At 33.0% G+C, this 13,133-nt stretch overlaps 1 long non-coding RNA gene across 1 annotated transcript; it reads left to right on the top strand.

The window, feature by feature from the left end:
* The first annotated feature begins 652 nt into the window (after window positions 1-652).
* Window positions 653-7,314, top strand: LOC120323100. Its single transcript, XR_005563257.1, has 4 exons — window positions 653-1,059; window positions 4,963-5,058; window positions 5,735-5,792; window positions 7,201-7,314. It is a non-coding gene; the product is annotated as an uncharacterized LOC120323100 (long non-coding RNA).
* Window positions 7,315-13,133: the final 5,819 nt, after the last annotated feature.

Below are 13,133 nucleotides of genomic sequence, written 5' to 3'. Positions count from 1 at the left end.
TGGTTATCTAATACCTAAGGACTTCACAAGCAGCAATAAATACATACCCATATTTAATGCAGATTTAATGCACATCTGCAACAATGTAGATAGCAGCATTCTGCCCCCTTTGACCTCTGGAAGGTCATATGTCTTACTCAAAGTAAATTTACAGTGTAAACATACACGTGCCTGAAATCTTTTTAAGTATTCCACATGTGTTAGTTCAACTTAGTGATTTTTCAAGCTAAGGTAAAAAGCTTTTTTCACTGTAAAAAAAAAAAAGTTCAATTGAATTTTTTTTGTTCTTCATTTCAGAATATGTATTATGTATATATCAGAAAATATTGATTATGCATATATCAGAAAATATCAGCAAAGGCTTACTTTTTCACAATCCTAAGCAGCATGAGAAAAGAAATATGCTAAAAATCTCATGAGCCTGTGACTAATAACTCCATTTTTCAGATACAGTAGTTCTTTCAAGCAGAAAAGATACAATTTCCCAAGAGTAGGGCCCAGATGACAGAATTAATTCTCCTATTACAGTTGAGACAGTACAAACCAAATTCCAAGTGCAAGGCTCATTCCCTTGAATTGTCACCTCGTACACAATACAGACTACAGATATATAAATCAAAACTACTAAAGGAAAACAATAAATAAAAAACAAGACACTTCATTTTACTTTCCCTCAATGATAAAGAAAAAAAAATTAAGAAAATAAAAAGCCTCATGCCAGATATTGGCCCCTTTCCTAAATGCTTACTAAAATATACCATTTTGGTTTAGAATATGATAAGGAATAGAACAGAAGTAAGACTAATAAAAAGTAGAAATTTCTGGACACTGCCCCTGTGATTCCAACATAGTTTCTAGAAGAAAGAAAAATTATTAAAAATCGTTGTTTTCGTTGTTTATTTGTGTGTTTCAGCCTTTCATGAGTAATAAAAATAAAAAATCATTCAGAGATAAGGCTTGCATGGTAATGAACACTTCACAGCTAGCTGGAGATCTTTTCTTTTCCAGTGAGATTCCCTCAAAATCAAAGGAACCACACTGCCTACAACAAATATACTAGTGAGTACTTCTAACTGTGAGATGTAAGACTATATGCCAAAATACATTCATGTAAAATATGTGCATTGTAGCATATAAGAATTACAAAAATTCTGTTAGTAGTTAATGCACAGGCTAAAAGAGATGGCTCAAAATCCAGTGTCAGCAACAGCTTTAATTTTTCAAATAAAAATTCAATATACTGAGTATGCAGCTTTGCCATGAATGGAATAAAGATCAAAGAAACCCATTGGGGCAAGATTGGCATAAAATCGTATGACATTCAAGGACAAAAAAACTTCACAGAATGGGTAACCCTTAGAATAAATCTCAATTTCAGTTCAGTGCAGCTGGTAAGGGAAAATTATATTTCTAACATATCTGTTTTAAACTAAATAGATTAATTGTACTATAGCAAGGATTCATATTCTATTATTTTTCAGTTTTTATCACCTTTAAATGTGTAACATGTGAAGGCTTTTTAATAGATGAAATATTGCCATTATTATTAACAATTTGAGTTTATTTCTTCAGGTGTGGATTTTGTTATTAAAGGATAAAATGGTTAAACTACAAGCAACTTTTGTGCATAACAACTTTAATTGTTTCTATAATGAAAACAATCATAATCCTCTTCCTCTTTCATAGGAGTTAAGACTTATAAAAATTTTAGCTAGAAGTTTCTCCAAGAGGTCAACGGAAGAAGCATCTAGAAAAGCCAAAGGATACAGTTTGCTTTCTGCTTATGCCCTAAATCCTTTTTTTATTTCTGTCACTCAAGAACAAAATCTCACAGCAGGTCTTATAAAATCACCAGATGAAATTTAGTAGTGTGACTTTATTTGGCCTAGTCCATGTGGAGAGCTGATTGACAACCACAGTATGCACTCTGCAAAGCAGGTGGCAAAAGCCATTAGTGCCTGCTTTTCTTCATGCTGCCCTTCAGCAGCAGGTCCACCGGCTTGTGCCTACAATTACTCCATAAATGAATTATTGATCTGTCACTTCTGAGTTCACACTGTACTCTAGCCTTGGAATCTCATTGTTTTCAAATACATCCTAGGGATTACTAAATTTGTAGAGTAATAAAAAAAAAAATTATCCATATAAAAACAGAAGGGAATTTTTAAAAGACCTGTGTCAGTTAGCAACTCCCCCATCCAGAATTAGATTAAGAGATTAATCTAATCTAACACGTTTTGAATGAAACGTGTTTCCTGTATCTTGAGCAAGTTATAAATAATAGAGATAAGTATATAAATCACAGTTTTGCAAATGCATATGATGAACTCTAATCTGCCTATATCAACAACCATTACATACTTGATATCTACAGAAACATCTCAATATCTACTTGGCTAAGAAAAAGCTACAACAATCTAGATAAGAATCAGTTTTAAAGTAACTCATTGGAAATGGTGGACCAGGAAAGGTCCCAGAACAAGGACAAGAGAGCCAGATTAAAGTAAAACATAACTGGGTAAATGACTTCAAATTACAGCTGAAATATCTGTGTATGCAACACATAGCTATATATAGAATTATATTTAAATACATAATTGTATTTAGTTTCCATATATATTATTATATTAATATATAAAAATACAGAGAAACTGTATATGGAAAAACACATGTGGTCGGTATATAGAAAAAATATCTATAGAAATATCACACATTTAGAAAATACTTACATAAATACATATAATAATAGATATCATGTCTAGAAATATATATAAAATCATATTTCTGTATATAAAGAAACCATAAACAGAAATCAGAAATAAAAACAATGAAAAAGAAAATAGTGCAGAAAAGAAATATGATAAGTAGACATCATCAGGTAATACAGGAGAAGAACAAAAAGTGATACAACAAAGGCCGCGCTGCTTCAGTATCACAGATCAAAGTTAATCTGGAAAGCTGGAGAAGTTTCCAGATGAAGGAACAAGGTACTTTTTGACTTGGCTTGTTACTTCTATTCCTTTCCATAGTTTCAGTTTTTTTGATATTCTTCCTTTCCTTTTTCACTTCTAGTAGAGCAAATAATATCATTTTCTCTCCTATTCTATTTTCCCACATTTTTAGTACATAATTTGGTTTTTAATTATTTTCAATTATTTTTATTTCTTAATACTTTGCATTTAAATCTTTTGGTTAAAAAAACCCCTAACATAGTTATCCTTTTTATATTTTGTGAAATGACATTAAAAAGCCAACCATCAGTCAACCAATTTAATGTTCCTCAGAGAACTTCTGGGTTATAAAAAAGCCCTAAAAATTTATTAGGATTTACCTGACTTCTCTGACTCTCTATTCTTTCATTTTTCACAACTTAGCTATTTTCGTAATAAATATAAATATTCAAAATTCCTTTATTGTTGGTTTGCATTTTCTTTTTCTTCTTATTTATGTAGCCATCTTTTTCTAGAATCTACAACACTCTGCAAAAATGAACCAAAAATTTCTATAATCTTGATGTGCAAAAGCTGTCCTTTGCTACTTTTCATTATTATTGCCCTACTTCAGTGGGCTTTGTAAGTATTTGATCAGCCTGACAGCAGCATTTACAGTCAGATATCCTTTTCTTTAGAGACTATCATGCCATATGATCAATTTTGCATAAACCTTTTTTCCATTAAAATATATCAACAACAAGTTACTACTTTAAAAAGAGGCTGCTTGAAGTATTCCAGTGCTTTGCAATCAAAAGTGCCCAGCATCCTTTGTGCTTCAGAGCCAAAATGTTAAACATTCATTCAAGTCATTAATAGAAGTTGCTTGTATTTTGTAGATACAGCTGGTTAACCCAATTTTGTACTTTTTTGAGCACATTCAAACTTAGAGAAAGCTGTGTTTTTTCTCAGTATTCTGATTGTAAACAACTTCAGGTGTTTCTTCCAATAGCCCACCACTTGTGAGTCAGATAACTCTTTTAGTCCTTCCTTAGGCTGTTCTTTCCATACTGTCTGCTTGTAGAAACGCCATCAGTAACAGATTGTGAGCTTCTGAAGAAAATAGAAGCAAAGCAGAATAGTGAACGTCACTCTTTTTTTTTTTTTTTGGAACGTCAACATTTTCTCCTGGTCACAAAATACACCGGAAGGCTGTAAAATCGTACGGAATCAAATATTTGTGATCTTAGGGCTCAGCTGCGTTGCACCCCATTTATAACACATCTAGGTGCTCTTCAGATCATTCAGAGACAAAAGCATAATTCTTTTCACATGAAAATGCAAAACTATCAAGTTCTAAGAGACAGACTTGTATTTTTGGCCAGTACTACTAAATGTTCATTTCAAACATAGTTGTAATCTTGCCCAGGCAGTCTGTTCTGAAGCCAAGGCATAGTTATACGACTTAAATAGGATCAAAGTGGACCTGAATTTAACCCTAATTCTGAAGCAAAATTAGAAGTCTGAGCCTCAGTAATCACTTGCTCGAACTGAGAGGGCATAGAACAAAGTATTGCTTTTCCTTTGTTTGGGTCATAAGAATAATTTTCACACTCGGTCCCTGAAGAATCATTCAATTTTTTAAACACTTAAAGCACTAAAGACTAGGTATCTTTCTTCTAAGATGGCATAACTCCCAAATTCAATGTTATTTTTTAAATGCAGAATTACTACAGCCATGACTGCAGTAAATTTGTCTTTGACAGATTGCTTTCAGTCTCATTAAATGGTAACTATAGTAGCAGAGTTCTGAAATTATAAATTGTGAGTGTATATATCTAAATAAATAAAGATATCATCTGCCTTAAGTCTTTAGTTACTAAGGGATAATCAAGAGCTAATCACAACAATATTAAAGGGATCTTTGCATTATTGAATTTTTAATCGGGTAATAGTACTGATACTTAGGTATGTTTAACTGCAGTCTGATAACACATTGCTAGCAGATAATTATCTCAGTTATCTTTTGCAGGCACTGCAAAAGTTTCACCTACTGGGAGGAAGGTGAAGCTCTGAAAATTACTTCGGTTTTGATTAGGAATCTGTATGACAGATATGAGGAAGAAAGGTGATACAGGTTACATTACTATGTAAAATCAAAGACAAGTTTGTACAGTGGTCAGTTGAAAAAGAGCTGTATTAGTTGCAGTATTTTTTAATAGGGTAATGGTGATAACACTGTGATATTTTAAGTTATTGCTGATGTCTTAGCCTACTAGTTAACAAATTTTATAATAGTCAAGAAACTATTGAATGTTGTTATATACAAAATTTTTACCTTGCAAAATATATCTGTTGTATCCAAATTCTCATGCCTGAATCTGAAACTTTATTTAAACTTCTATTTGTGACTGCATGACCTTGCTCATTTATAGTGCCGGAATCTATAAAAAGCTCCACAGGGTAAAAAATGTACACTTCTCGTTATGTTTTCAAAGATACTTTCCTATCTGTAATATGCAGAAGTAATTTTTTTTAATCTCTGTATTTTCTCAATTCATCACTTGTAGCCCTGTAAATATTTTTGATACCCAGCAGGATAAATGTCAGCACTGAAAAATATTAGTACAGTCTTGTGCCTTAAGTTTAAAAAAAAAAAGTTACTGCAGATAAACTTTAAAGGATTATCACTTAATAGGACATTGCTTTATATAGAGTAAAAAAGTATTTGATTTGAATATTTTGAATTCTTGATTGTATCTTAGAGAAAAATATAATTGCTATGTTATATGTCTGTCTTTCAGATAACTACTCCACTAGATGCTGAAAACAGAATAACAAAAGCCAAAGTTAACAACTGTGGTATGTTCCAAAGATGCAAGTCTATATTACATACAATCCCAAGCTAACTTTAACCATCTTAGATTGGATACTAAAAGGAATACAGATGTGGTACCAGAGCCTTCAAAGTGACTTCCACAAACATGATCAGCTAAAGTGCTCGTCACCTACACCAAAACCAAAATTATGATACAATTTTAAAGTTGACCTGTTTTAAACCAGATCTTCTTGTTTTATCTATGCTGCATTCATATCTGCCCATTCAAAGACGTGGAGGAAGAAAACTATATTAACAGAAAGAGGTGCTATTCAATTATCCTTAATCATTTCAGCTTCAAGTGAAAACCATTAATTTGTTTCCTTCCTCTCTGACACATTGTGAAAAGTGGGATAACACACACAACAGGATAGGCACAGTTATTAGCAGTGTGCTTATCCATACATGCTGTTACAGAGATAATAGGTCTTTTGAGTGATTTAGATACATTAGCTTGCTGAAGACACTGCCCCATTTGCTGCTAAAAAGCAATGACTGTTCAAGGCACCACTGAGAACACTGTTGAGATGAGCAAATGACTAACACACAGTGGCTATTGACACAACTCTTCCTTTCAGAAAGATGTGCAGTTGTTAAGAAATAAATTCACCTTACACTTTTATTACCATTATTTTAATTTTAAAATGTCTTTGATAAAATAATAATTCAAATAATGCTTGTTAAGACACAATAGCACCTATTACTCTTGAAGTCATTCAATTTCTAACCCACCAATACAGCTGAAAGCAGTCACTGCTGTATTACACATAAATGCTGCCATATCACTAACATTTTACCTGGACTATTTCAAGGTAAAGACTTCATCACAATTAAAACACATGAGTCTCAGAGGAATTCACCCAAAGAAATACTGTTCTAAAAGTAATTAATAGGCCACTGCAATCTTAATACCCTCTACATCTACAGATTCATTATAGAGCTCCATGACATTTTTACTGAGTTGAAAATCTTTCAACTAGCTTTGGTTACCAGCTTTATTCCCAATGAATAAAATCGTAGAAACATTTAAAAGTTAAGATTTTTATTCATTATTTCCCACCACCTTTCATTTCCAGTTCCTTGAAGTTCCACTTGATATTAAAATTAAGCAATCAGCATAGCTCTAGAGAACATAAAAAAAAAAAAAAGGAAAGAAAAAAGAAACCCAAGAGGAACACCTAGACTCTTACTTGCACATTTATTTAATCTATTTTTGTTTCTTTTTACTCCTGTTTTGGAATACATTTTAATTGACCTTCATCTATCTCTCAAAATGCTTCAGCTTTAATAAAATAGTGACAGAGAAATATGACGGTCTGTATAGTCTGCTGTTGTATTTAATTAAATTAACTTTCAATTTATTCTCCTTTATTATTATTTACTTAAATTCAGGAACACTCATAACATTTAGGGCAAAAGTGCCTTCTGTGATCAATGGTGCAGATCCCTGGGAATCCCAAACGTCAAGCAAGAGTAGAATATGCAACAGAAAACTGCAATGCAGGTAAGGGGTACACAGTCCATGTCAGAAGTCTGTCTTGGGGAAATTGTTGGACCCCGGTGATAACATATATATCCATTTCTTAGTATTGCACGGAAGTCTCAGAACATCTTCCAGTGAAATTAGATTGTCCATTTCTGTGATGAACTAGGAAAAATATTAATAAACACTGTGTTGCACACATAAGCTGAAGGATGGAGGCAGTCCTCAAGCAGGCAAATTTAAAAGTTACAGGAAGTGAACACTGATCATTAATATGCTTTCCCTCCCTCCAAATTTCAATCCCACAAAGCTTTTGTAAATTGAGAGCTGGTGTATGTTTTTGTCTGTTCCTTGACAAGGCAATTTACTGCTTGTGGTGCACCGGAGGGTGGACACACAGACAACAGATATGTACAGGTCAGTCAGCAGCACCATAGGGGAGGACATCAAGAGACCTTACATAATCATTCCATGGTGGCCAACTGTCCCATACAACTAAAAAAGATTTCCACAGTGGAAACGGAACTTTCAAAAACATGATGCCACTAAAACTGCTTTATTTCCAAGGTAAGTCCCCCTCCTCAAGGAAGGCAACATTTCACCAACAAACACAACATTGCGAGTCTTATGAGTGCTACCAGAATGTCCTTGGGCTGTATGCATCTGAGGTTTCATCTTCCTGACTTTAAATTTAAGTAGGAGTAAAAGGAAAAATGTTCCAGTATAATGTTATTAAAAACAAAATGCCCCTTTTTTGGCATGGTTCTGGTGAGGCTGCAGGATAAGGCATCCAAGTGGTGGGAGATTTACAAAGTCAGCTTATATGTAATCACAGCTTCTATATATATCAGCTGATATATAACTCACATATGTATGTGAAATATAGAAGTAATATAAAAGAAGTATAAAAGTATAATTACAGCTTTTCAATGCTGGAAGGAAATTTTTGCCCAAGTAATAAAAACCCATTTAGAAGTGCTGATTTTTTTTCTGATATCACTTATAGTGAATAAATTCAGAACTATTGGCTAGAGTGGTTTTTCAGTCCCCAGAGGAGGCATTAATAATTTCCTTCTATTAACAAATCATAATTTAATTAAGCAGTAATAAATTTAACCACATGCATTTTCATGAAGAATGTGCAGTCTTAGAATTCTCTGAGGGTTGTCTAGACCTTACAAACATTGAACACAATAGCCTGAGAAGTGGGAGAAATAAACTTAGCATTTAAAATAAACAACTAAATTATAAAGCCTTTTAAATATTTGTCACTTGGAAAGTTTTCCTAAACAGCACTGCTAACTGACAAATTAAGATTATTCCACGTTAATAAAATATGGCATAACTGTCAACATTTTACAGACCTTATACAGTTGTCAAGGACAAGTACATGGAAGTATTATCTTATAAAAACACAAAACCAATATCTACATGATACTTCATATGACCACACTTTGCTATTTCTTCCTAGTGAGAATTCAGGTACTTGTCCATATTTTCATGGATCCGCATATTTGTGTTTACAGCTGCATTAATGACTTATAAAAAGGGCATCTTCTAAGTCATTTACTTAAACATTAAGTTTAATATGAATTCCTACTGAATACAGGTCATCTAAAGGGGCCTGCAATGGTAAACAAACTGGAACAGCAGGTAGGAGAAAAAAAAAAAGAGATAAAATTTCTCATCACTTCCTTAAAATTCCCTTCTGTGCACAGAATACCATTGTGTCATGCTAGCTGGAAGATAGCATCTCATTTTAAATACAACCTCACCTTATTTCATAATAATCCATGTTTTCTGAAATGTTTGAAAAAAATTCAGAAGAATTCAAAATCACTGTGCTATATAAATTTCAAAACAATTGCTTTTCTTGGTTACAAAACAAGTAGTGTCATGTAATTTTTTAACTAGAGAGTTCTTACCATAAAATAAATTTGCATTTATCAACTACATTAGTAAATAAATTGTTGACTGCTGTGTATCTAATGCCTTGCAAAAGCAAATTTCGTCACGTATTTGTCAGCAGTTAATTTTAAATCCAGGAAATCATGTTGTTAAGCAAGGAAATGCATGACACCTGAGTACACAAAGGATTTTGCAGTCCCATGGTTCTTCAGAAAGTAAGTTCTCAGGGTAAATATTACAACACAGTTTTCTCAACCGATTGCTTTTCCATCCAAAAAGACCCAATCTGTTTTTGAGGTCAGGAAGGGTTCCTTGGACCCAGAGTTTGTCACAATACAAATAAGTACTTTTGCTTTGCCTCTGTTACTTGTACATGCACAAGTTCTATAGACCAGCAAAAGTAAATAACTAGAATAAAAAATAACAGAATAAAGAAAAATTACAAACCCCCTCAGTGAACTACACTATTTCCTAAGCTGTGGTGCTCAGTACCAAAACTCATTTTTTTAGAGGTGATAACGCAGAAAAAGGGAAAGAAACTCCGTGCTGTGACACAAATGAAATGCACTATTGCAGTTTTTATAATATCATATCACACCTTAAACTTCTATCCTTCAACTTCCTTGCTTTCGTTCTGTGTTATGACACCATTTACAACTGTCACTGAAGTTAGAACTGAGGCTTCGACGGATTCTCCCATCAACAGAAATGAATGCTTGTGAGTTAGGAGACCAATATTAGTTGTCTAAAAATTCTGATTAAAAATAATTAAATAAGAATAAATGCACAAAAACTATCCAGCAAAAATACTAGATGAAACTGGACAAAAAAAATAATTTAAACAAAACATGAAGATATGAGTAACCCTGAATAGTTTCTTAATTCATATATAGTGTATATTCCAGGATGTTGGAAGGTACAGGAAGCAGAATGTCAAGATCAAAATCAGAAGGCTTTCCTTTTTTTTTCTTCTAATCTTCAGGGTGAAGGGGTGTTTTGACAAGATAAAGCAAGCAATTCTTAATTTCTTTATCGTTGCAGGCCATTTTGTTTTGACATATTAATTATACATTGGTGACAATATTCAAAGAGAGAGTTAGCAAAATAAACAGACAAAATCGATTCATCTTTATTGTTATTATCTAAAATTAAACACTGTATTTGAAGAAACATCACCTGGGCTATGTACAAGAAAGCAGCCTCAGAAGTTTAGCCTGCCGTTTTACTATTGTTTTGCTTTTGTTATGTGTGCACATACCACCTGTACACATACCATCTGCATTCCTCTTTGATTTTAGGATTCAGCAGAATAGCAGTCTGGATCAATTCTACAGTTTTGAAAAAAAAAAACACTCCCAGCTGAGAAGCAACATGACACAAGAGTCCCATATCAATTCTGACCTATGCTGTAGAAACTTTGGCAAATCTGTAGAAGAAACTGGGATGCAACTGGTGGGGTAATTGAGAGGTTTACTAGTTCAATTGCTTTTGCTTGAGGGCAGAGTATATTCAACTAAAGAAGAACTGATAACATGTACTTGAAATGTACAGTGAAAAATCAGATTTTAAAAAGCGTGGTTCTGAAAATACCTTTCTTTTATGATCTTCCCAGCAAAACAGCAGTCTGAAAATTTAATGTCTGTTTCTTTGCACCACATTGTAGTAATTCTACTCAGCAATTAAAGAGACAGAGAATTTCACTCAGTGGAACAGAAAGTAAAATCTCAATGACATAATTATGTTCATATTAGAACAAAAAGGAAACAGATTCAAAAAAACATACTCTTTCCATTAAAAAAGAATCTCCCGAGGAGCAGCTTCATTTCATTTCATTCCAAAACCACTTTCTTACTGCTATTTAAAAGTAGAGTATGCAATTCCCTCTTGTAGAGTAAGATTTACTCCACAACTCCGTACGTGATAAATAATGCAAGAAATTTTGTTCTCCTTGTTCCTTCAGATTCCCAAAGAGTTACAAAACTATCTCTGCTTTACTTCTAACATTTCCTTCATGAGAAATATAGACACGTGAAATGCATTTGCACCACATTTAGTGCCTCCAATGATTCAAGAGGTAATTTTAAATAGTAAGCCCTGAATACATTAGGTAGTTTTAGATAATTCAGATGCCCTCTTTTGTGTTATTTCAAACCATTTCATCACTCATTGCAAAACATTAGAGAAATAATAAGAATTTCCAGATGACAAAGACTGTGCCTCAGGGCTTTTATGTGGGCTTTACTTTATTGTCATTAGTTTCTCTGTCAGGCACAGAGAATAAACACAGTACAACAAACTGATGCCTTTTTAAGAATTATAACTACCATAACTGCTTTGTTATAGTGAATAAACTAAACACAACATTTATTTTATCATTAAATGTGTACTATAACTCAACACTATATAGAAATGTATTCATAGAATTTAGGGACAGACATTTGTTTCTCCTGCATAAACACAGTTGGGAATCAAGTTAAATTAATCAATACATTCTAACTAGAAGAACTTTCAAGAAGTCTTTCTAAAGACAGATAGATATGGAAAACTGGCAAAAGGTTAATTAAAAATTCAGTCATATCAGACAGGGAATTTTGGGTATGAATAGTGAATGTGAGATTGAGAGAGAGGAAGGAATTAACAGACTCAGGACGTTGCTGAGAATTCAGAAGATCTTCCTAAATGCCCTTCTCAATACCCTACAGCAGCTGCAATCAGGATCAAGTTTGTTTCAGTAATGTTCCCTTTTTTGCTCTTCTATTGGCCAGGAAATGCAATGGAAGATTTTGTGTATGCAGTGAAACTATTCACTTGTCGGAGCAGTACTAGATATAGGAAAGATCTTTTAATATCTTCCAAATTTTATCTTGCACAATTTAATGTCATGTATGATTAAACATTACACATATTGATATCACTTATTTGCATGGATGGAAGTTTCATAACCCCTTGATTTCAGTTTCATTTGTACTAAGAACTCTTACAGTCATTGCTCATTCTGCTATGCAGTTGGTATTGAGCATTCCATCCAAACATGGATTTTATGTTTTATGGAGCAAATAAATAAAAACTACCTTATAGATCATTTAATTTCCTCTGTTCAACTCCAGCAAGTTGCTATTGGATGGTGACGATCCAGAGAATTTTTTAATGATCCATAATTTCACCCTTTGTTCCAGTCAAGTGTGAAATACACAGAAACAGAAGAATACAGTGAAAAATCAAGAAAACCACTGTCAACAAATAGCCAAGCCTGTACCATATATTATCTTTGACTGTTCAAAAGAATAGTAAGGTGGAACTAGTGCAATTTGTTATAGGTAATTTGGTTGTTATAGGCAGTCCATTTAAGTAAAAAAACCCAAAACATTATCTACTGTTTTTTTCAGCTTTTAAAATTGTGAGAACATTTTCTATGTGTTAATGAAACATCAGTAATAATAAAGAAGCTCAAGTTGAACTTTCCTCTGTTTAACTGACAAAACAATGCTTATTTCAACTCTAAATCTTGTTATTACAGATGGCTTTCTTACCTGTTAATTCTAGGCTCTCCCAATCTGTTACAATATTATTATTCAAAATTATACCTTAAATCTGCTGTGAAAGGGGTTTGGCATCACTTATTTCCAGAAGCCCAATGTGAATGTATTTTTATTCTGTTTTGAGAAAATGTATTAATGCAATTAATTTTTTCTCTTCTCTCAAAAAAAATGAATATTTTTTAAAGATAGTAACATCATTATGAAGGGAGTGGAAAAACTGATAAAAGGAAATAATATAACTCATTTACATATATTCATCTGCACCAGCTACTATCATCCTCCTATAAAAAGATTGAATTTGTGTAAACATTGTTCTGTACTTGAAAAAAAATCTGTCTGATGTTACAGTTTTCTAGCTGAAGGAAGAAGCTGGGGCATAATTTGGGGGTTTTTTT

The sequence above is a fragment of the Pipra filicauda genome, unplaced genomic scaffold (genome assembly GCF_003945595.2).
Source record: "Pipra filicauda isolate LSUMZ 115617 unplaced genomic scaffold, ASM394559v2 scaffold196_size3971931_pilon, whole genome shotgun sequence".
In the NCBI taxonomy this organism is placed as follows: Eukaryota; Metazoa; Chordata; class Aves; order Passeriformes; family Pipridae; genus Pipra; species Pipra filicauda.
Note: the sequence above shows the minus strand (reverse complement) of the source record. Positions and strands in the feature narration are given on the sequence as shown.